A 25,319-nucleotide genomic window follows, 5' to 3' on the forward strand; every position below is an offset into this window, starting at 1 on the left:
AGATCCAATTTTAACTCTCTTTCAAGTGACTTTTAGTTTTTCCACCTCTGTTTATTGAAAAACCATTTTCACTAATGTCTTCACATGCCATCTATGTTATATATCAAATAGCTACATATACTTGGGTCTGATTCTGAACTTTCTAAACTTTCTATTTGGTTCTGTTGGTCAGATTCTTTCAGTTATAGAAGTTTTCTCTTATGATTCAATATCTCGTACAGCGCATTCTCCTTACTGCTCTTCTGCTTCAGATTTTCCTGGCTCTCCTTGTTGCTTTTTCTCCCATACCAACTTTTTTTTTTTTTTTTTTTTGAGCTGGAGTCTCTCTCTGTCACCCAGGCTGGAGTGCAGTGGTGCGATCTTGGCTCACTGAAACCTCCATATCCTGAGTTCAAGCGATTCTCATGCCTCAGCCTCCCAAGTAGCTGGGATTACAGGTGCATGCCACCACACCCAGCTAATTTTTGTATTCTTAGTAGAGATGAGGGTTCACCATGTTGGCCAGGCTGGTCTCAAACTCCTGAACTCATGATCCACCCTCCTCAGCCTCCCAAAGTGTTACAGGTGTCAGCCACCGTGCCCGGCCTCTCCCATACAAATTTAAGAGTCAACTTGTCTAGCTCTAAAGAAAAAAATCTTGTTGGCAGGGCATGGTGGCTTACACCTGTAGTCTCAGCACTTTGAGAGGCCAAGGCAGGCAGATCACTTGGTCAGGAGTTCAAGACCAGCCTGGCCAACATGGTGAAACCCCATCTCTACTAAGAATACAAAAATTAGCTGGACCTGGTGGCGTGTGCCTATAATCCCAGCTGCTTGGGAGGCTGAAGCAGGAGAATTGCTTGAACCTGGGAGGCAGAGGTTACAGTGAGCCAAGATGGTGCCATTATACTGCAGCCTGGGTGATGGAGCGAGACCCTGTCTCAAAAAAATATATATATAATAATTAAAAAAATAAAATTAAACTGTAGTCAAACAGGCCAGATGCAGTGGCTCACGCCTATAATCCCAGGACTTTGGGAGGCAGAGGTGAGTGGATCACCAGAGCGAGACTCTGTCTCAAAAACATAAAATAAAATAAAAATAAAATAAATGAAAATAAAAATAAATCTTGTTGGTAATCTATTAGAAACATATTGAATTTACATATTACCCTGTTATAAACCAACATTTGTACTTTGATTTAGTTGTTCTAGCCAAGAGCATGCTGGGTCTTTCTGTTCATTCAAATAATTTTTTTCCTTTTTCCTTTAAAGTTTTGTTCATGTAAGATTTGCACATTTCTTGTTTAGTTTATTTCTAGTTATTTTATCTCTTTGTTGATATTGTATGTAAGCAAGTTTTTTCCATTATATTTTCCAACTAGCTTTTGTTTGTGGATGAGAAAATTGTTTTTATGTATTAACTTTATAACCTGCTGCCTTACTGAAATTTTTTACTATTTGTATTTTTTATTGATTCTTTTAAGTCATCTATAGCTATACTATATCACCTATAAATAGAAATATTTGTACTTCTTTCTCCAATGTTCATCTCTCTAATCGTTTTCTCTTGTTTGATTGCATTGGCTGATACCTTCAGTGGAGCAAATTGCCTGACCACTTGTGGTGTTAGTATCTACAAAATGAAAGTGTGAGCCCATATAGCTTCACCAAAGGGCAAGTCATTCCTAACCTCAATGGCTTCTTCTCAAAATAGGTTTACTGGGCAGGGAGACCTAGGAAGGGGTTCTGTAGTCTGGCATTCTCTGCCATCCCACCTGGATTTAAATAAGATTGAAGAACTATTTCCAAATTACGTAGGTTAATAATTCTGAGCTCAGCATCCTCCTAGAGAGACATATCTGGCATAAAGTTGTTTCGTAAATGTTTATCACATTTTCATTATATCGTATTCTAACAGGCTTATAATGAGAAGCAATCAAAACCAAAAGTAACCAGGTTTCTAATAATAAATGAGATGAGTGCGCACAGTTGGGGAACTACTCTGATGAGTGGTTCTGATGCTCATGGGACAAAGGCCTGGGTTTTCGTTGCCTGTAATCAAACGTGAAAAAGCAGTTTGATGTGGCACCACTGGAAATGCGTACAGGCCATTTCTTCCCCTCTTCAGCCATTTTCAGATGGGAAAGCAGAGGGGATGCTGGCATTCTCCAAAAAAGACCCCTGGAAAACCCGTCTCCAGAGCCTCCTGCCTGAAGGTAACATTCAGGCTCTTCTATATTTTTTCTCTTTCCCCTTTTTCTCATTTAATAAGGAATTGGTCAATCATGCAATGTACCCGTGGGGCTAACCTCCCGAGGGAGAGCCTCGCCCTCTCTCCGGACCCAGAGTGAGGAAGGAAAGATGAGCAGGGGTGAATCAATGGACTTCTGAGTCACATTTTAGTTTTCCTCAGAACTTTTCAGGGACTGGGCCTTCACTCAAGAAATTTCCCAGGCAGCTGTCTTGAAAACTGAGTTCAGGGTGCCTCTAAGCTATCTCAGTGCCAGGTGGTGGCTGGAGGAGAGGTGAATGCCACTGTTAGAGGACACTAGAGAGCTGAAGGCAGGCATCTCGTTGTCCGTTTGTAGAGGATCACACTCACAATTGTTATTCCATGGAACTCGGTGACTCATTGGTGTTTAATGTTCAGAAAACTCATTTCAAACGTAAGATGTCATAACAAAGACCTGACTTCAGGGAAAGCCTTTTTCTTTCCCACCTGATTAATTGGTCCCTGCTGCTAACCATGACTGAAAACACATGGGTTTTACTTAGCAATAGCATGACATTTTCTTTTCTCAGACTTCTCCGGATGGGGGCTAGTTCAGTTTTGGTTTGAAAGGACTTCAGTACTCCATGTAAAATAAAAGTAAAAAAAGCCTTTTTGGTGTGTAAACCAAAAAGTATCTGAGACAAGTATCAATCAATTTAGAATTTTATTTTGCCAAGGTTAAGGTCGTGCCCGTGACACAGACTCGGGAGGTCCTGAGAACACGTGCCTAAGGTGGTTGGGGTACAGCTTGGTCTTATACATTTTAGGGAGACATAAGACATCAATCAATAGATACAAGATGTACATTGGTTCGGTTTGAAAAGGTGAAACAACTATAATCGGGCGGGGAGGCTCCAGGTCATAGGTAGATTCAAAGATGTTCTGATTTGCAATTGGTTTAAAAGAGTTTATCTGAAGACCTGGAATCAACTGAAGGAAGTGTCTGGGTTACGATAAGGGGTTGTGGAGACCAAGGTTCTTATTATGCAGATAAAGCCTCCAGGTAGAAGGTTTCAGAGAGGATAGAATATAAATGTCTCTTATCAGACTTAAAATGTGCCAAACTCGTAGTTAATTCTCTCCTGGATCAGGAAAAAACCTGGAAAAGGGAAGGGGATTCTCTACAGAATGTAGATTTCCCCCACAAGAGACAGCTTTGCAGGACCATTTCAAAACATGCCAAAGAAATATATTTTGGGGTAAAATACTTCGATTTCTTTCAGGGCCTGCTCTTTGTCATGTGATGCTATTCTAGGACCAGGCTGGAATTTGGTGTCGACTGCTACAAAAAAAAAAAAAAAAAAAGCTGTTTCATTATTATTAAGATCTCTATTTTAACATTAATGTTGGTCAGTTGTGTCTGAATTCCAAAGGGAGGAAGGCATGTCCTGCCCCCTCTTCCCATCATGGCCTGAACTTTGGAATGCCCTTGGCCCAGAGAAGGGGTCCATTCACATGCTTGCAGAGCTCAGAGTTTTATTCTTAGTTTACAGCTGTTTACAAGACAGTCTGAATTTACAATCAGGAAATTGGAAATAGAGATTTACCAACTTCAGCATGTGTCCCTGAAGCTTAAAAAAATAACAATAAAAAAGATTTACTAGGGATCTTCGTCATGGGTACTAAACACATCTCATTTACTTTTGAATTGGAATTGTTACAAGTAAATATCTTGTATTGCTGCACTTTATTTTTTAAAAGAATTCCCTTTCAAATGTTAGAAATCATAGATTGAGGAAAACACTTTCAAAAAGAATGTGCAACCACAACCAGCTCATGTAACACAAATCGGGTTTGGTGTAAGAACACAGCACTCTAACTCACCCATGACCAAATCAAAGAACAGCAACTAAGAGATCACTGTGAATGAGCGCACTCTGTTCTGCTGACGTATCAGCTCTAACACAAAAAGGGAGAAAAGAAGTTCTCCTGAATAACTGTGACTATTTCACTGTGACACTTGCATTATGTAACACCATCATCGTCCTTGTAAATTTCTCAGAATTTCATGGATTAACAGACTCATAAAACTTAAAGAGCATTTCTACCTCGACGTTAATGGTAAAGATGGATTTGAATTTATTTAGCAATATTTAAAAAAAAACTAGGTCACAGTGAATTGAACCAAGGAAGACTCAGTGTCTAAATGGTAAATAAATAATAAACTGGGGCCATGGATGAGTAAAAAACTTACCCTAACAGATAAACCATCCATGATTAGGTCAATTGCTTAGTTTACTCTATTTGGTTAATTGAATATTTATCATACAACTACAATGCAAACATTGAGATTGGTCCAGAGCTAGAACCCCTGCCTTCCAACAGAGGACATAAGTTCCTAGGCAACTAACTACCTACACCAAATTTGTTTTCCTCATAGATAATGTAAACCAAAAATAAAATTCTAAGTACCCCAGCCAACTGAATGGACCTCTCCACCAAGGGCATTCCAAAGTTAGTGTGAAAAACTAGTTCAGGCCATGATGAAAAGTGAGGACAAACGTGCCTCGTTCTCATTCCACCCACCTGCCTTTGGAATTCAGGCACAATTCCTCATCTTAACACAGACATTCTCTTCTATTGATTCCATCTGCATGATAGGAGCCTTAGTCTCCGCAACCCCTTATCTTAACCCAGACACCCAGACATTCCCTTCTACTGATTCTAAATCTTTAGATAATAAGTTAACCCTTTTCAACTAATTGCCAATTAGAACTTTTTTTTTTTTTTTTGGAGACAGGGTCTCACTCTCTTGCCCAGGCTGGAGTGCAGTGGCATGATCTTGGCTCGACTTCCCAGACTCAAGCAATCCTACCACCATAGCCTCCCAAGTAGCTGGGACTACAGTCACACGCCACCACGCCAGACTAATTTTTTTATTTTTTGTGGAGACAATGTCCCACTATGTTGCCAGGCTGGTCTTGAACTCCTGGGCTCAACTGATCCTCCTGCCTCTGCCTCCCAATGTGCTGGGATTATAGGTGTGAACCACTATGCCTGGCCAGAAAATTCTTGAATTCACCTATGACCTGGAAGCCCCCACTTCCGGTTGTCTGCCTTTCTGGACTGAACCTGCATACATTTTACATGTATTGATTGATGTCTTATGTTTCCCTAAATTGTATAAATCCAAGTTGTAGCCCAGCTACCTTGGGCGCATGTTCTCAGGATTTCCTAGGCTTGAGGATTTCCTGTGTCGGGAGTCATTGGTCACTCATATTTGGCTTAGAATAAATCTTTTCAAATATTTTACAGAGTTTACCTCTTTTCATCAACAATAGTAAACATTGCAATGTTTCCTAGGAACAACAGAAAAATTATCCAAATGATATATAGCAATGCCAATCAGCAACGTTTCTATACTTTTGTCAGAGGCATTTGAACCAGACCTACTCCATCTTGAATATGGGTAGGTCAATTAAGGCTATGCTTTAATAAATATCATGGATCATCAAATATGAGAGCTACGGGGCTGCATTCCCAGGAGGTTAGGCATTCTTAGTCACAGGATGAGATAAAAGGTCAGCACAAGATACAGGTCACAAAGACTTTGCTGATAAAACAGCTTGAGGTAAAGAAGCCAGCCAGAACCCACCAAAACCAAGATGATGACCAAAGTGACCTCTGGTCCTCCTCACTGCTGATTATACAGTAATTATAATGCATTAGCATGCTAGAAGACATTCCTGCCAGCACCAGAACAGCTTACAAATGCCATGGCAATGTTAGGGAGTTACCTTAAATGCTCTGAAAAGGGGAGGAACCCTCAGTTCTGGGAGTTGTCCACCTCTTTCCCGGAAAACTCATGAATAATGCACTCCTTGTTTAGCATATAATCAAGTGATAACTATAAGTACACTCAGTTGAGTAGCTCTTGCCTCTGCTCTGCCTACAGAGTAACCACTCTTTTGTTTCTTTACTTCTCTGATAAACTTGCTTTCACTTAACTCTATAGGCTTGCCCCAAATTCTTTCTTGTGAGAGTTCCAAGAACCCTCTCTTGGGGTCTGGTTTGGGACCCCTTTCTGGTAACACTTTCTAGCTCTCATATCTGATGGCCTATTTAAAAAAAAAAAAAATGGTAGCAGCCACTCCCAGTGACTCGCTTGGTAAACCTGATTGGGTCATGGATCACTTCTAAAGGACACCTAGCAGGCAGGCAGCAGAGAACCTGTTACGAGGCCATGAATACAGACAAAATGCATGTAACCTTTCCTGCCAGTGTAAGGAAGTCAAGGAGGAGAGTTTAAAATAAGATGCTGTTCAAAGTGGTGCAAGACACAAGGAACAGAGATCGGATGAGACCACAGGCAATAGGCAAATAAAAGATGCACTCTCTTCCTCTGAGAGGTGGTGACCCACTTTCCTAAGAGAAAAGTGTTTTGAAGACTGACGTCCCAATTTTTTCTGCCCCGGGAAAGCTTCTGGAACAACACTTTAGGGGCTACTGACAGGCTGCTCTGCTTCTCACCAGCCATGAGCATCCAACCCCAAAGCAGGCCCCAGGCTTCTCTGTGTCTCCTCTACAAGGACAGGCTGGGGAAGACCCTAAGCTCCACTCCCTGCACCATCCCTAGCTTGTGAGAGCAGCCACCATGCTCCCTGCTCCTGCATTTATTGCAAAGAGCCCAGCTTCCTTCCAGAATTTTCTGGGACTAGAGCAAACAACCTGCCTTATTTTCTGAAATATCTTAGTGGAGGGTTGAGAGACACTGGAACTTACTTTTCTGGGTGGTCTCTCCCCAGCTTTCCTTCCAGATTTGCAGGGACTAAGTGCTAGAGCCTTTCTCCTCTTACATGTGAGAGTAGACCTCGAATTGAGGTAAAGCCATGGTCCTTCGATCTAGGCCTAATATTGGCTTTGCTCCCTGCTCCCTGGAATTTTGAGGCAAGTCCATGCTGGACTTGCCTCTCCCACTCATACAACTCAAGTAGTTCATTGAAGTGGGTGAAAGACCCAGAAATGTAACCAGACCACACTCTCCTACGCCTGGAATTTGTAAACCCTCCCCATGGCAAATGCATGTACTTGAAGTCCCTCCCTCACTAAGTAACGGAGCTGGAAAACCCTATGAGACAAACTAGTGACTAGTTCCCCATAACTTCGTGCACTAATCTTTGTTGCACAAGCATTGTATCAGATCACAGAGAGTTGAGAAATAGAATTGCAGGAAGCATGGTCCTTCCTTTTTCAGGTGCTCAGATGGCTGGGAAAGGCACTGTGCCCACAGAATGGCATGTGCCTGCTCTAACAGGGCATGCACGCACCTGTGAGAACAGAAGCCGGGAAGAACGGCTCTGTGAGCCTCAGGATGTGTTCCCTGGGGCCTCAGCTGAGCTCAGTCTCGTAGGAAGAGTAATTTTCCAGCGCTGAGAAAGAACAAACAAGTGACAAAGATTCCTAGCTTGGCCAAACATTAGTCAGGTTTCTTTCTTTTCTTTCTTTTTCTTTCTCTTTCTTTCTTTTCCTTTCTTTCTTTCTTTTCTTTCTTTTTCTTTCTCTCTCTCTCTGTCTCTCTCTTTCTTTCTTTCCTTCTGAGATGGAGTCTCGCTCTGTCACTCAGGCTGGAGTACAAGGTTGTGATCTTGGCTCACTGCAATCTCTGCCTCCCAGGTTCAAGCAATTCTCCTGCCTCAGCTTCCCGAGTAGCTGGGATTACAGGCATGCACCACCATGCCTGGCTAATTTTTGTATTTTTGCTAGAAATGGGGTTTCACCATGTTGGCCAGACTGGTCTGGAACTCCTGACTTCAGATGATCCACCCACCTCGGCCTCCCAAAGTGCTGGTGTTGTGAGCCACTGCGCCTGGCCCATTAGTCAGGTTTGTGAAACTTCTATTAGGTCTACCTGTGCACTTCCGTGTAAAATCTAGTTTTAGCAAAGAACTCCCCAGTTTCAGTGTGCAATCACCCTTGATATCTGATCAGGCACCTCATCCTCCATCGCCTCCCAGGGGCTGTCTGATCACCCTGACCTGCCTTCCGCAAGAATTCTGTGAGGTCGGTTTAGCCAGAATCCCTCTGACCCCTGATGTCTCCTCTTAGTCATTTTCCATCCACTGACCCCACCCTGCTCCTTGGCTATAAATCCCCACTTCCTCAGGCTGTATTTCTGGTTGAGCCCAATCTCTCTCCTGCACTACAAGACTCTGTTACAGCAGTTTCTAACCCTATCGAGTTGGTCCTGAATAAAGACTTCTTTACTATGCTTTAATAAGTATCATGGATCATCAAATCATTTATTTATTTATTTATTACCACCAGCAACAGAAAGATGCAGTGTGACAGCCCACAGGGGCAAAGGGTGAGTGTGCTTTAAGGGAGGAGGGAAGGGTGTGGGCTGGGGAGAGGCCCCCAGGGAGGTAGGGTAGGGCTGGATGGTGTGTCAGGGATGGGCTGGGAAAGAGTCCTTGTGCCATTCTAGGAAATTTGGGTTTTATCCCTCAGACATTGGGGAACCAGCACAGGATTTTAATAAGAGGAGAGGATTGCTTTCTCTTTTTTCCCTTCCTTGCCCCCTTTTTTCCTCCACCCTTTCTTCTTTTCCTCCTCCCTCCCCCGCCCCAACCCCCCGTCTCACTCTGTAGTCCAGGCTGGAGTGCAGTGGTGTGATTATAACTTGCGGCAGCCTCTACCTCCTGGGCTCAAGCAATCCTCCTGCCTTAGCCTCCAGAGCAGGGACTACTGGCATGTGCCACCACACCACACCTTCCTTCTTTTCTTCTTTCCCAACTCCAGCATCAGGCCTTAGGATGGGCAGGGTGCAGAAGACAGTGACAGCAGGGAGCTGTTTAGAAATTGGCCTCAGGAGCCCAGAACACAGGTAATTTGGGCCTTAGCCAGGCACTGGCAATGGTGATGCCTGTGAGGCAGAGAGCTAATTAGGGGGCAGAAATCATAGACTATACTGAACAAGTGGATTTTGAGAGAGAAGGGCAGAGTTACAGTTCCAGATGGTTTGTATTTATTCTAACTCAGAGAACTGGGTACATGAAAGAGTATATAGGGGGAGGAGGATCAGATTTAGGGGTCAAATAATCAGTTTGAGTCAAAAGGGGCTTAGAGTGCTGGTGAACATTTAGGTGAAGATGTCCAGAGGACAGGTAGAAATTACGACAAAGGTAAGAGCTATCGATGCTACATGAAGCTGGGGGAGAAACTCCTTGATCCAGCAACAAACATTTTAAAAGACAGCTGGAAAAGGAGCACATGGCAAAGAGGACAGAGAAGGAGAAGACAGAAGAAAGAGAGAACCAGGTCAGCATCCGCTGCTGGTGCTGAGAGGAAGAGGAGAGTCAGAATTGAAAAGGGCATTTCTCATTCCCAAGTCGTTAGTTACCAAGGGACGGTAGATGGGAGGATCAAAAACTGAGGCAGATCCAGGCCTGGAGACACATGGAGAGAGTTGTCTTAGAATACTCTTTCAAGAAACTTATCTGGGATGAATGAGAAGGCGAACTGGAGCTGGAGGTGGGACTGTGTCTTTTGAGATAGGAGCCTTGGCTGTGACCCATACAATGTGTAAGGAGAGGCATCACACCTCTTCCACCCCTACAAGTTGATACTCTCATATTTAAAATCTGAGTTAAGGCCAGGTGCGGTGGCTCATGCCTGTAATCCCAGCATTTTTGGAGGCCGAGGCAGGCGGATCACTTGCAGTCAGGAGTTTGAGACCAGCCTGGTCAACATGATGAAACCCTGTCTCCACTAAAAATACAAAAAAAAGTTAGCCAGGCATGGTGGTGTGTACCTGTAATCCCAGCTACTAAGGAGGCTGAGGCAGGAGAATCGTTTGAACCTGCGAGGTAGAGGTTGCAGTGAGCCAAGATCACACCACTGCACTCCAGCCCAGGTGACAGAGTGAGACTCCGTTTCAATAAATAATAATAATTAATTAATTAGCCAGGCGTGGTGGCAGGCACCTGTAATCCCAGCTACTTGGGAGGCTGAGGCAGGAGAATCGCTTTAACCCGGGAAGCTGAGGTTGCAGTGAGCCAAGATCGTGCCATTACACTCCAGCCTGGGTGTCACAGCGAGACTCCATCTCAAAAATAAATAAATTAATAAATTAAAATAAAATCTGAGTTAAATTTAAATAATTGTGTTGTTCTGGAGATTTTTAAAAAAATATCATCACTGGTCATAAGAATTTGAGGAATAGCTAAATAACAAAACAGAGGTTTCTCTCTCTGTCTCTCTTCCTTTTTCCATAACAAGAGAAGCTCATCTTCTTATCTGGTCTGGAATCACTTGGGTGACATTTCAAAATGCAAATTAAGAGCCAGGTGGGCAGGTCCCCAATGCGTTGGGATGGGCCGCAGCTGACCGGGCAGCCTCCCTTGAGCTCCCAGGACTTTGCCAAAGGGAGTGGGGTCCATTTGCATGAGGAGCTCAGGAAAACTGCTCCTCAGGTGCCGCGTTAGAGACACCTAGTGAGCTTCACCAGAGTAGTTTTGACCAGGGATACAACAAAGCTCCTAAAGCTGAAAAAGCATGAAAACAAAAATGGTTGTGAACAGGGCTCAGCGATTACGAGGCTACATTCAGCCAGTGTGTGTCTGGTGCCATGGTAGACACACCCCTGGGATCCTGCCGCCCTGGCACAGGGGGTGCTCTGGGAGACAGAGGCTGGAATTGGACTGCATTGCAGCCAGGTGGCCTTGGAGACCCAGAAGGGTGCCTCCTTGGGCAAACTTAATGTTCCCCCTAAAGGGATCCCTTTGAAGATCCGCATGGCTTTCACACAAAGGGTGTGGGGTTTAGTTCCAAAACGTAGGCTTGAGTATTATAGAATAAAAGCAAAAGAGGGCACAAGATGTGCATTTTCATTATGTTTACTCAGTGAAGGGTGGGCAGACATTTTCATTATTTTTGGGTTTTTTGTTTGTTTGTTTTTGAGACAGTCTTGCTCTGTTGCCCAGGCTGGAGTGCAGTGGCAAGATCTCAGCTCACTGCAACCTCCGCCTCCTGGGTTCAAGTGATTCTCCTGTGTCAGCCTCCTGAGTAGCTGCGATTACAGGCACCCATCCCCACGCCTGGCTAATTTTTGTATTTTTAATAGAGACGGGGGTCTCACCATGTTGGCCAGGCTGTTATCAAACTCCTGACCTCAGGTGATCCACCTGCCTCAGCCTCCCAAAGTGCTGGGATTACAGGCATGAGCCACCGCGCCCGGCCCATTTTCATTATTTTTAAACAAAGGCGAGCAATTCACTTTCTGGGTGCCCACCTGAAGTAGAGAATCCCAACCCCTTACCATGAAAACAGATAATCTGTTCACTGAGCCTCAAGGACAAAGCAGCCAGGGTCGATTGAGGGGCGACTGCAGCCTTCCTCTCTGACTCCTCCCACCTAACCATTCACTCAATACCTCAATACACACACTCCTTTCTTTCCCAAGTCTATTGCCTCTTCCAAAAGCAATGTAAGATCCGCCCAAGAACAGTGGGGAGTTCTTATCCTTTCCGTTACCTAAGCAACCTGAGGGCAAAGACCTTTAGATCACTGGCAGTGCTGTTCTTTGGGTAACTTGATCTTTGCTTATCAGCTTTAATAACTTTATTATAAGAAATACCCAGCCTTGATGAAGTATCGATGACTCACTAACTGTGGTGTAACTAATTGTTTCATTCATTCTACAAACTTTTTTTTTTTTTTGAGACGGAGTCTCACTCTGTTGCACAGGCTGGAGTGCAGTGGCGCGATCTCAGCTTACTGCAACTTCCACCTCCTAGGTTTGAGCGATTCTCCTGCCTCAGCCTCCTGAGTAGCTGGGATTACAGGCGCGTGCCACCACACCCGGCTATTTTTTGTATTTTTAGTAGAGACGAGGTTTCACCATGTTGGTCAGGCTGGTCTCAAACTCCTGACCTCGTGATCTGCCCACCTTGGCCTCACAAAGTGCTGGGATTACAGGCATGAGCCACCGCGCCTGGCCTCATTCTACAGACTTTTATTCTGCACTCACTATAGGCTGGGAGCTACACTAGGGCCTGGGGACATGAAGACAGGTGACACGGTCCCTGGGCTCAAGATGCCAGACAGATGTGCAAACAAGTGAAATCTGATGTGATATGTGCTTTAGTGGTGCTAAGGATAAAAGGATAAGTGTTCAGAAAAAGTAGCAACAATATGTCTGACTGGGAGAATCAAGAAAGGTGTCATAGAGTCCCTAACACTTGAGCTGAGAATGAGAAAGAGCATGAGCTGGCCAGGTGACACACAGAGCATATTCCAACCTAGGAGACTGGGAAATGGGCCAAAATATATACGTTTGAGGAAACAAATAGCTTACTATATAATTAAATATGAGGCAGTTTAGACTGGGCCCTTATGGATAAGTCACACCCATAAGTTTTATTTCATCTTACAGGCAGTGGAGAGCCTCTGGAGGATTCTGAGCTTCGTGGTCTCATCATCAGAGTTATGTATGGCAACCATCCCAACCTTTTTGGCACCAGGGAGGGGTTTTGTGGAAAACTATTTTTCCTTGGACAGCAGAGGATGGTTTCGGGATGATTCAAGCACATGACACTTCTTGTGCACTTTATTTTCAGTGGGAGCCCTGAGCTTGTTTTCCTGCAACTATCTGGCCCCATCTGGGGGTGATGAAGACAACGGCAGATTATCAGGCATTAGATTCTCATAAGGAGCGCACATCCTAGATCCCTTATGTGTGCAGTTCACAGTAGGGTTTGTGCTCCTATAAGAATCTAATGCTGCCTGATCTGATAGGAGGCAGAGCTCTGGTGGTAATGCAAGCAATGGGGAGCAGCTGCACATACAGATAAAGCTTCACTAGCTCACCCACTGGTGGCTCACCTCTTGCTCTGTGTCCTGGTTCCTAACAGGCTACAGACCAGTCAGGTCTGTGGCCCGGGGGTTGGGAACTCCTGGTGTATGCAAAAGACTACTCTGCAGCAATGTGGACAAATAGGATGAGGGTGAGCTGTCAGGGGAGACAGGCACACATGGCAGAGCTATTTAAAAAGGAGGATAGATGACCAGGCACAGTGGCTCATGCCAGTAATCCCAGCACTTTGGGAGGCAGAGGCAGGCGGATCACGAGGTCAGCAGTTCAAGACCAGCCTGGCCAACATGGCAAAACCTCATCTCTGCTAAAAATACAAAAATTAGCTGGGCGTGGTGACATGCGCCTGTAATCCCAGCTACTCAGGAGGCTGAGGCAGGAGAATCACTTGAACCCGGGAGGCAAAGATTGCAGTGAGCCGAGATCGTGCCATTGCACTCTAGCCTGGGCAACACAGCAAGACTCTGACTGGAAAAAAAAAAAAAGGAGGATAGACAGGGCTTGGGGATTGGTGGATGGGTAGATAAGGAAGGAGGAGTCTAGCATGACTCTCAGACTACTGACTTGGACCAGCAGGGGAATGGCTGTGACAATAAATAAGATTGGGAAAACAAGAAGGTGAGCAAATTTAGAGGAGAAAATGAATTTCATTTTTGGCATGGTGTGGAAGGCTCGGGAGAGAGGTCTAGGCACCAGATGTCAACGTGAGGTGAAATGGATATAGCTGAAGTCAAGGGTGTGGTGAGGTTTTGCAGGGAGAGCAGGGACCTCCAGCAAGGCCAGTGCATAAGGGAGAATAGAGAAAAAAAGAACCAGAAAAAGACAAGGAGAGGCCAGAGAGGTGTGGAAAGAACCAGGGAAGACAGTTATTCACAACAAACAAAAGAGGGGAGAGTTTTAGAGAAGGAACTGAGCAGTTTGGGGCTCCAGGTGGGGCAGGAGTGGGTGGCCACGGTTGAGCGGCAGTGGCCTTCAAATTGGTCTGGGTAGGTTCTAATGGGTCAGATTGGTCAGTCCTTTCCAGGACACTGAAGGCTGCAGAGGTGTGACTGGATGCTGGTGGAGGGATGCATGGCGGGGAAGCTGAGTCAGATGCTGAAATCCTCCAAGCATGCGCCTGAAATGACCAAGGAAATGAAGGCGGAGGCTGCTGTCGCCTGGTGGCCTGGGAAGGGCCAAGAGCCAGGGAGCTGGAGGGAGGAGAGAACGTGCGACCTAAGCACGGAGCACTGTAGGGGAGGCGGGGCTCGAGGGAGATGGCGCCGCGCTCCCGGATGAACAGAGAAAGCGACAGGGTGACTCGCAGGGCACAGTGTGGGATGAGTCACCGACAGCGAGGCATGGACTCCGGGAAGAAGGGGGAGACGAGCCGGGAAAGACTTGTATCGGGGATGTGAGCTGAGCTGCACCCAGACAAAAGCGGCTCGGGGCTCCTGAAAGCAGCGGGCACCGCCGGTCCTGCCAAGGGGCTACTTCCTGCGCGGAGTAGGAGAGTAGGAGACCCCAGGCCAGTCCCAATCCCCGGCCCGTCCGGGATGAGGGGAGCTGCGGGAGCTGCGGGGGCCTCCGCCGGGGAGGACGGTTCCAGGGTCCCTCGGCCGCCGCCCACTCCCGGGGGCGTTCCTTCCTCCCAGCTGCGCCCGGAGCGCCTGCCGCCTGGCAAGAGCCCGCCCCTCTGCAACCAGCCCGCTGCAGCGGAGGGCGCCTGGATGCCCTCGCCCGAGCCAGCAGCCCACGGTCGGCGCCGCACTGCCCCCTGGTGGCGGAGCGCTCCCGCGACCCGGCTCGCCACGCCTGGGAGGGGTCCAGGAGGACGCGGCTGGGGCCTGGGGGCTCTCAGGGTGGGGCCTTAGGGGATGAGGCTGGGGCCCGCGGGAAACCGGGCTGGGGCGAGAAGGCTCGCAGGACTTCTTGCCACAGAATGTTTCGATGCTGTTTTTAATTCTGCAAATGTAAGCCTTTCCACTTTAAGTCCAAGCTCAGCGCAGAGGACTGTTCTATAATACATACAATTTAGTTTAAAAATGTTGCAAATGTTAACGGGTGTCCTTGTCACAAACTCAAGCAATCCAGTATTATAGAAAGCAAAGAATGAAATGTGCTTCTTCTTTCTCCCCCAGACGCCCTTGCATACATTAAGATATGTATATATGGAAATGTTACCGGGAGTCCCGGTTACCCCAAAAAGGATTGTTTCCTGTTGTGTGGTGAGGCCAATGCACGAAACCGAAAGGGAGTGTGTCAAGCAGTGCAGGCTTTATTCAATGGCTCTGGAATTGGAAGATCTGAAATCAACTTAGCTGGTGAGAGCTGGGAAGTTACAGAGGTAGGGTGTCTTTAATGAAGGGGCTGGGCATTAAGAGCACGGGGGGGAATATTCATGCTTTTCTTGGGAAAGAACGGAGATTTTTCCCGGAATCAAGGAACCCCTTTTTTTCTGTCCCTTCTTGGTCTCTTCCAGTCGTTGTCATGGCGACTGTCAATTGTCACGGCGCTGGTGGGAGTGTTGTTTAGCATGAGAACTGGGTGATAATAAAGCCAGAGGCTCTTCAGAGGCGCCATCTTGGATTTCGCCAGCTTCAGCTGGTTTCGTCCTAAGAAGGAACTTCAAAACACAGGCATTCTTTTTCCTGAAAATAAGCAGAGTTACAGCTGAGTAGGAATTTAGCTCTGTCCCATATGCTATCGCACTGGGCAGCAAAAGCAGGGTGGGGTCCAGCGAAATCAGCAGGCACTGCAATGAGTAACAGACCCAGCTACGTTTATGCAGCATTTTTACGAAAATGAAACCATACTACCTGTAAAGGAAGATATGCTAACAAACAACAAAACTGGCAGGAACCAAGATTCCTACTGACACTACCCTTAGTTTTAATTTTCCCTGACAACAAATGAGGTTAACAGAGCATAATTATCATCTACGGTGACCCCTTCAAAAAGACAGGCTGTATACATTTGCACTAAGAGAAGAAATCGTGTAATGTCGGCAAATTTCCCCCACTTAAAGCTTCTCTATTTAAAAAGCTTCACGCACACACGCACGCATATGTCTTCAAGATGACCACAATTTATTTTGCAGTCATTCTTTGCACCAGTTCCCAATTTTTCCCACTAGCTTGCAAGCTCCGTGACTCGAGGAGACCGGGGGATCAGAGTTTGTTTTTGCTGAGAAGTGAGTCCTTTATGCCCCAAATAGTGACTGACATAGAGAAGGTACTCAGTAAACACTTTTTAAAGGAATGCCTGCCTGACTGAATCTTAATGGTGTGAGGCTTCTAGTGTGATACCCTACCTTGTTTTACCCTGAAGTGACTCTTCCTTAGCTAAGAGAGCCAGACAGACCCCATCGTGACTCCTTCACTCGCAGCTCCTTACCCACCCCCTTCCTCAAGGACTTAACTTGTGCAAGCTGACTCCCAGCACATCAAGAATGCAATTAACTGATAAGATACTGTGGCAAGCTATATCCGCAGTTCCCAGGAATTCGCCCGGTTAATAGCACCCAGAGCCCCTGCGTTTGTGTCCGGTTGATAACGCCCAAAGCCTGGCGTCTATCACCTTAGGATAGACTTAAAGCCTCTGCACCTGGAACTGTTTACTTTCCTGTAACCGTTTATCCTTTTAACTTTTTGCCTACTTTACTTCTGTAAGATTGTTTCAACTAGACTCCCCCTCTCCCCTGTCTAAACCAAAGTATAGAAGAAAATCTAGCTCCTTCGGGGCCAAGAGAATTTTGAGCGCTAGCTGTCTCTCGGCTGCCGGCTAATAAAGGACTCCTGAATTCGTCTCAGAGTGTGGCGTTTCTCTGTAACTCGCTCGGTTACAACACTAGGTTAATCTTTTTCCTTTAGCTGTTTGTTTAAAATATATTATGTTTAAGACCTTCTAACTGGTCAGCCTCCAAGATAGTATTGTGCTGGGCTTGCTTTATTCTGGTTTGGTTTCCATGATCCCAGTTCATGTGTTACCTGCTTCTCTACTGAATTCACAATGATACACAACTTTTAATTTGTTAGAACACAAACATAAGGAATTTTTTTTTCATTGTAATGTGAGATATGACAGAGGCAAAATGTTTCTTAAAGACATAAAATAATTAATTACATAAATTGTAATAAAATAATTATTACAATGTTCTATCTTTGGCATTAAGGCATAGAACAATTTTTTAATCCTAAACTAGGCTGGGCATGGTGGCTCACTCCTGTAATCCCAGCACTTTGGGAGGCTGAGGCTGGTGGATCACTTGAGGCCAGGAGTTGAAGACCAGCCTGGCCAACATGATGAAACCCTGTCGCTACTAAAAATACAATAAAAAATTTAGCCGGATGTGATGGCGCTCACCTGTAGTCCCAGCTACTCAGGAAGCTGAGGCACCAGAATCGCTTGAACCCGGGACGCGGAGGTTGCAGTGAGCTGAGATATAGCGCCGCTGCTCTCCAGCCTGGGCAACAGAATGAGACCCTGTCTCAAAATAAATTAAATAAATAAAATCCTAAACTGTAGGACCAAGATTTGATTCAGAAAAGAGACTTTCTTGTACTAATTTCTACACTGTTCATGTCAGATCCAATCTTTCTTTTTATTAGATGAATCTGGAAAAGCAACTTAGAATAATTCAATCAGTCTAAAAGAATAACAGCTGATGAGATGCAGTCAATAAGCAGTTTTGTATTAGTATTTTTTTTTTTTTTTTTTTTTTTTTACCATACCCAACTTATTTATTTATTTATTTATTTGAGATGGAGTCTTTTTTTTTTTTTTTTTTTTTTCTTTTTTATTGATCATTCTTGGGTGTTTCTCGCAGAGGGGGATTTGGCAGGGTCACAGGACAATAGTGGAGGGAAGGTCAGCAGATAAACAAGTGAACAAAGTTCTCTGGTTTTCCTAGGCAGAGGACCCTGCGGCCTTCCGCAGTGTTTGTGTCCCTGGGTACTTGAGATTAAGGAGTGGTGATGACTCTTAACGAACATGCTGCCTTCAAGCATCTGTTTAACAAAGCACATCTTGCACCGCCCTTAATCCATTCAACCCTGAGTGGATACAGCACATGTTTCAGAGAGCACAGGGTTGGGGGTAAGGTCACAGATCAACAGGATCCCAAGGCAGAAGAATTTTTCTTAGTACAGAACAAAATGAAAAGTCTCCCGTGTCTACCTCTTTCTACACAGACACAGCAACCATCCGATTTCTCAATCTTTTCCCCACCTTTCCCCCCTTTCTATTCCACAAAACCGCCATTGTCTTCATGGCCCGTTCTCAATGAGCTGTTGAGTACACCTCCCAGATGGGGTGGTGGCCGGGCAGAGGAGCTCCTCACTTCCCAGTAGGGGCGGCCGGGCAGAAGCGCCCCTCACCTCCCGGACGGGGCGGCTGGCCGGGCGGGGGGCTGACCCCCCCCACCTCCCTCCCGGACGGGGCGGCTGGCCGGGCGGGGGACTGACCCCCCACCTCCCTCCCGGACAGGGCGGCTGGCCAGGCAGAGGGGCTCCTCACTTCCCAGTAGGGGCGGCTGGGCAGAGGCGCCCCTCACTTCCCCGACGGGGTGGCTGGCCCGGCGGGGGGCTGACCCCCCCACCTCCCTCCCGGACGGGGCGGCTGGCCGGGCGGGGGGCTGACCCCCCCACCTCCCTCCCGGACGGGGCGGCTGGCCGGGCCGGGGGCTGAACCCCCCACCTCCCTCCCAGACAGGGCGGCTGGCCGGGCAGAGGGGCTCCTCACTTCCCAGAAGGGGCGGCCGGGCAGAGGCACCCCTCACCTCCCGGATGGGGCGGCTGGCCAGGCGGCGGGCTAACCCCCCCACCTCCCTCCCGGACGGGGCGGCTGGCCGGGCCGGGGGCTGACCCCCCCACCTCCCTCCCAGACAGAGCGGCTGGCCGGGCAGAGGGGCTCCTCACTTCCCAGTAGGGGCGGCCGGGCAGAGGTGCCCCCCCACCTCCTGGACAGGGCGGCTGGCAGGGCAGGGGGCTGATCCCCCCACCTCCCTCCCGGACAGGGCGGCTGGCCAGGCGGGGGGCTGATCCCCCCACCTCCCTCCCGGATGGGGCGGCTGGCCGGGCGGGGGGCTGATCCCCCCACCTCCCTCCCGGATGGGGCGGCTGGCCGGGAGAGGGGCTGACCCCCCCACCTCCCTCCCGGACGGGGCGGCTGGCCGGGCAGAGGGGCTCCTCACTTCCCAGTAGGGGCGGCCGGGCAGAGGTACCCCTCGCCTCCCGGATGGGGCGGCTGGCCAGGCGGGGGGCTGACCCCCCCACCTCCCTCCCGGACGAGGCGGCTGGCCGGGCAGAGGGGCTCCTCACTTCCCGGTAGGGGTGGCCGGGCAGAGGTGCCCCTCACCTCCCGGACGGGGCGGCTGGCCGGGCGGGGGGCTGACCCCCCCACCTCCCTCCCAGACGAGGAGGGAGGACGCTCCTCACTTCTCAGACGGGGTGGCTGCCGGGCGGAGGGGCTCCTCACTTCTCAGATGGGGCGGTTGCCAGGCAGAGGGTCTCCTCACTTCTCAGACAGGGCGGCCGGGCAGAGACACTCCTCACATCCCGGACGGGGCGGCAGGGCAGAGGTGCTCCCCACATCTCAGACGATGGGCGGCCGGGCAGAGACGCTCCTCACTTCCCAGATGTGATGGCGGCTGGGAAGAGGCGCTCCTCACTTCCTAGATGGGATGGCGGCCGGGCAGAGATGCTCCTCACTTTCCAGACTGGGCAGCCAGGCAGAGGGGCTCCTCACATCCCAGACGATGGGCAGTCAGGCGGAGACGCTCCTCACTTCCCAGACGGGGTGGCTGCCAGGCAGAGGCTGCAATCTCGGCACTTAGGGAGGCCAAGGCAGGCGGCTGGGAGGTGGTTGTAGCGAGCCGAGATCACGCCACTGCACTCCAGCCTGGGCGCCATTGAGCACTGAGTTAACGAGACTCCGTCTGCAATCCCGGCACCTCGGGAGGCCGAGGCTGGCGGATCACTCGCGGTTAGGAGCTGGAGACCAGCCCAGCCGACACATCGAAACCCCGTCTCCACCAAAAAAATACGAAAACCAGTCAGGCGTGGCGGCGCACGCCTGCAATCGCAGGCACTCGGCAGGCTGAGGCAGGAGAATCGGGCAGGGAGGTTGCAGTGAGCTGAGATGGCAGCAGTACTGTCCAGCTTCGGCTCGGCATCAGAGGGAGACCGTGGAAAGAGGGGAGAGGGGAGAGGGGAGAAGGGAGAGGGGGGAGGGGGGAGGGGAGAGGGGAGAGGGAGCTCTATCTATCACACAGTCCTCCGTTCTGCTTCTTGTCCAGGCGAATCCCCAAATCAGATCTCGTGCCCCAAAGGCACGGCTCAGGGAGCGCGCCCTTGGACGCATTGCTGGTGGAGGGGCCAGGCGGTGGAGCCCCAGGGAAGGAGTCTGGCCACACTGTCCATGAGACCATGGCCCCGATTTGTGCTAGAACCCAGCAATCCCACTACTTCCTGAGATGGAGTCTTGCTCTGTTGGCCAGGCTGGAGTGCTGTGGCGTGGTCTTGGCTCACTGCAACCTCTGCCTCCCAGGTTCCTTGTATTAGTATTTTTATAAGAAATCAGAAAAACATGATTTTGGGGGAGATCTTCTCATAGTTAACAGCATATATAACATATAAGTTAGAAATGTACTCTGCTAGCTCATAAGATATTTTAAAGCAGGGATTTTAGTGTCATTAAACTTTTATTTATAATAGTTATTTTTAATACAATTTTTTTTTTTACTTTGGAATAACTTTAGATTCACAGGAAAGTCGGATAATACAGGTAGTTTACCATATTCCCTTAACACAGTTTCCCCTAATGGTAACATATCACCATGGTAGTGTTGTGAATTCTTATGTTGGGTTGCCTCCACATCCATTTTGAATATACATTGGACTTTCCCACATCAAAATCAAGGCTCAGTCACCCTGGACAAAGTTGCTGGCTCTCCACCTTCTCCCAGTTCTGTTATGTGGTGGATCCAGATATCTGCCTCATACAACTATCTCCTGTTGACCACTTCTCTATGGCACAGCTGCATAGAACCTACTGGCCACACTGACCCTCACACCCCACCTAGAATGTGCAGATGCGCCACGGGGCCCACCACTCAGTCACTGTGCCACCTCCTGGAACTCATGCCTGCTTGCTGTAAACCCACCGAATAAAACTCCCCATGGGAAACCTGTTTGGATAACACCCTGGACCCAATAAAGGTGTTGGCCCATGGGTTGCTGTCTTGGTCTCTCTGCCTGCACTCCCTGATTTCCATGAAGGTGGCCTCCAGGTATGCCATGTGTCCCAGGATCTGTAAGTAATAAACTATTTCTAGCCTGTGTCTCTCCTAATCATTGTAGGGGTGCTCCGCATCTTGAAGATCTTAAAGTAAAACAGATACATTTGTGGAAACTAAGGTCCCAACATTGTACATTACTATTAACTCCAGGCTTCATTTGGGTTTCAGTTTTTTCATTAATATCAGCCTAAGTTTTTAAAAAATAGCCGAAAAGAAGGATTTAATTTTATGTGGTAATTTCTGCACAAACATAATATTCTTGAGAAACTTCTTGTCTATCAATAACATGTTTAACTATATATTATATCAATATGCCCAAGAAATCAGGCCTTGGTAAAGATTTTTCTTTTTTTTTTTTTTGGGGGGGGACGGAGTCTCGCTCTGTCGCCCAGGCTGGAGTGCAGTGGCACGATCTCTGCTCACTGCAAGCTCCGCCTCCCGGGTTCAGGCCATTCTCCTGCCTCAGCCTCCCGAATAGCTGGGACTACAGGCACCTGCAACCACGCCCGGCTAATTTTTTGTATTTTTAGTAGAGACAGGGTTTCACCATGTTAGCCAAGATGGTCTCGATCTCCTGACCTCGTGATCCGCCCGCCTTGGCCTCCCAAAGTGCTGGGATTATAGGTGTGAGCCACCGTGCCCGGCCCCAAGATTTTTCTTTACTAAGTAATGCATGTGAAATATAATAACTGACAATGATAATACAGTGACCAGGTAACTCAAAAATTATAAGTCATTCAATTGAATAACATAGTGTTTTTGAAATGTAAAAACATAAATATAAATAATAAGTCATATTAAGACAAAATTTATTTAACTGATAAAAGTAAAATTTGTTATTCTCTCTAGCTGTATAGATAAGACAGGATCTCTATAGTGCATTATTTCAAGACTTACTTAGTAAGAAAACCAGTAGGTTTGATTTTTTTTTAAATGCCACTTTGGTTTTAAAGCACTCGCTTTGTCCACTAGTTTTCTAGATCTGAGTATTGGCTATTAATGACATATTTCTAAATTATACACACCAATAATGTGACAATAGCTTCAGGTCAGGAACTACTGTGTGATTTAGATGTTTGTTCCTTCCAAACCTCATGTTGAAATTTGTTTCATCTTTTTTCTTGTTTTCATAGATACAGGGCCTCGCTCTGTTACCCAGGCTGGAGTGCTGTGGTGTGTTTGTGACTCACCGTAGCCTTGAACTCCTGGGCTCAAGCAATCCTCCCACCTAAGCCTCTGGAGTAGCTGGGACTACAGGTGAGCACCGCCAAGCCTGACCTCAAGTTGAAATGTGATCACCAATGTTGGAGTGGGGCTTAATGGGTGGTGTTTAGGTTGCCGGGCCAGATCCTTATGAATAGATGAATGCCCTCCCTCAGGGGTGAGTGAGTTCTTCCAGAGCTTGTTGTTAGAAACAATCCTTGACCTCCCTCCTTTCTCTCTTGCTTACTCTCTTGCCATGTAATCTCTGCACACTCCAGTTCTCCTTCACCTTCCTCCATGAGTAGAGGCAGCCTGAGGCCCTCACCAGATGCAGATGCCCAACCTTGAACTTTCCAACCATTCAGAGTCATTAGCCAAATAAACCTTTTATCTTTATAAATTACTCAGCCTCAGGTATTCCTTTATAGCAACACAAAACAGACTAAGACAGGAACCTACACTCCTTAGAAGAAGGCCATATGATATAAGGGTGTTGAGTCTAAGATTTTAGTGTCTACACTTCGTCTTACATTTTCCATTCTTTCCATTTTCACAAGTCCTATGATACAGTTGAAAATCTTTTCTATGCACTAGTAAAGCCATAGGAACTTAAAATTATTAAGTGTCAAGCACATATGAAAATCAGACAATGTGCAAAGAAAAACGGGCTATGTGTTGCATGAGAACGAGGAACTAATGTTCAGTTTAGGGATATGAACTGTTCAGAAACTTGGTCTGATCAAAGTTATGTCAGCCTTAATAGTAATCTGACTGATAAACAACTAATACTTGAAAGACGGTACTGATATGGACTATTTCACCTGGAGATAGTTTACTTGATAACTTTTTTTTCAAGTTCTGCAAGGTGATTTAACATCCAAAAATATATAGTCAATCCTGGGTATTCATGGAGGACTGGGACCAGGACCCCTCACATATATCAAAATACACAGATGCTCAAATCCCTGATATAAAATGGCATAGTATTGACACATAACCTTTGCACAGTCTCCCATATACTGTAAATAATCTCTAGATTACATATAGTACCTAATACAATGTAAATGCTATATAAATAGTTGTTACACTGTATTTTTATTTGTATTTTTTTATTGTTGTATTGCTTTTTCTTTCAAATATATTCCATTGGAGGTTGGTTGAATCAGCAGATATGGAACACACAAATACAGGACAACTATATCTAAATCTAGATTAATGTAAGTGGTGAGAAAATATTTTCTCTCCGTCTAAGTAGGTCCTACCAGAGGGGAAACTAGACTCACTCAAAGATTGCTTTGATCAATCCACACACAGTTCAGTGATGGACAGGGTGTCAGTATCTGTTATATGTGTCACTATCCCATGCTAGAGGTGTCAATAGATTTTGTAACCTTTCTGAGGAATCACAATATAATAATTGATAATAATATTGATCACATATACATAGACTTCCTTGACACAGGATTGCCACAGACCTTCAATTTGTAAAAAAAAAAATGCAACATCTGTGGAAGTACTATAAAGAGAAGCAGAATAAGGCAGATATGCCTGTATAAGACTAAGGGAGAATCTTAAAAGCTGCAAGAGATGTACAAGGGATCCTCAATAAATCCATACATCTGTGGCCAGTGAATTTTTGACATGAATGCCAAGTCCATTCAATGATGAAATAATAGTTTCTTTAATATATGCTGTGAGAGAAATGGATTTCCACATGCAAGACTAAAGTTGGGCTCCACTTCACACCATATGTGAAAAATAATTCACAACCTAAATATAAGAACTAAAGCCATATAGAGGAAAACGTAAGAGTAAATCTTCATGATCTTGTGTTTTGGGTTCTTAGATAAGACACTAAAAGCCCAGGAAGAAACAACAAAAAATAGGTAAATTGGAGTTCATAAAAAATGTGAAACTTTTATATCAAAGGACATTTTCAAGAAAGTGAAAGACAACCTACAGAATGGGAGAAAATATTTGTAAATCCTATGTCTGATAACATCCAGAATATGTAAAGAACACCTACAACTCGGCCGGGCGCGGTGGCTCACGCCTGTAATCCCAGCACTTTGGGAGGCCGAGGTGGGCGGATCACCTAAGGTCGGGAGTTTGAGACCAGGCTGACCAACATGGAGAAAACCTGTCTCTACTAAAAATACAAAATTAGCCAGTCGTGGTGGCGTATTCCTGTAATCCCAGCTACTCGGGAGGCTGAGGCATGAGAATCACTTGAACCCAGGAGGCGGAGGTTGCGGTGAGCCGAGATCTCGCCATTGCACTCCAGCCTGGGCAACAAGAGCAAAACTCCGTCTCAAAAAACAAACAAACAAACAAACAAAAAACCTACAACTCAACAACAAATAGACAAACAACCCAATTAAATGGTCAACAAAGGACTTGAATAGACATTTCTCCAAGGAAGGTATACAAATGGCCAGTAAGCACATGAAAAGATGCTCAAAGTCATTAGTCCTTAGGGAAATGCAAATCAAAACCACTTCGCACTTGCTAGGATGGCTATAATTTAGAGGGAAAAAAAAGAAACATAACAAATGTGCGTGAGAATGTAGAGAAGTTGGAACCTGTGTACATTGTTGGTGAAAATGTGAAATGGTGTAGACACTGTGGAAAACAGTTTGGCTGTTCCTCAGAAAGCTAAACATAGAATGACCATAGAATTGTAATACCGACAATTCCACTCCAAGATGTATAACCAAAATTATGAACACAGGGACTGAAACAGATACTTGTACACCAATAATCATTGCAATATTA

The 25,319-nt window shown here is 46.5% G+C and overlaps 1 protein-coding gene across 4 annotated transcripts in view; it reads left to right on the top strand.

Moving 5' to 3' along the window:
- Window positions 1-13,561: 13,561 nt before the first annotated feature.
- NQO2 (N-ribosyldihydronicotinamide:quinone dehydrogenase 2) overlaps window positions 13,562-25,319 on the top strand; it is a 34,349-nt gene continuing 22,591 nt past the window's right edge. For 2 of the 4 annotated variants that reach the window (XM_055113139.2, XM_034961369.3), the window contains exons 1-3: window positions 13,562-13,681; window positions 15,184-15,389; window positions 22,475-22,598. The gene's annotated coding sequence lies outside the window, so the exon portion shown is untranslated. The remainder of the gene's footprint in view (window positions 13,682-15,183; window positions 15,390-22,474; window positions 22,599-25,319) is intronic. The other 2 variants (XM_055113138.2, XM_034961366.3) reach the window with 2 other exon arrangements.

The sequence above is a fragment of the Pan paniscus genome, chromosome 5 (genome assembly GCF_029289425.2).
Source record: "Pan paniscus chromosome 5, NHGRI_mPanPan1-v2.0_pri, whole genome shotgun sequence".
NCBI lineage: Eukaryota > Metazoa > Chordata > Mammalia > Primates > Hominidae > Pan > Pan paniscus.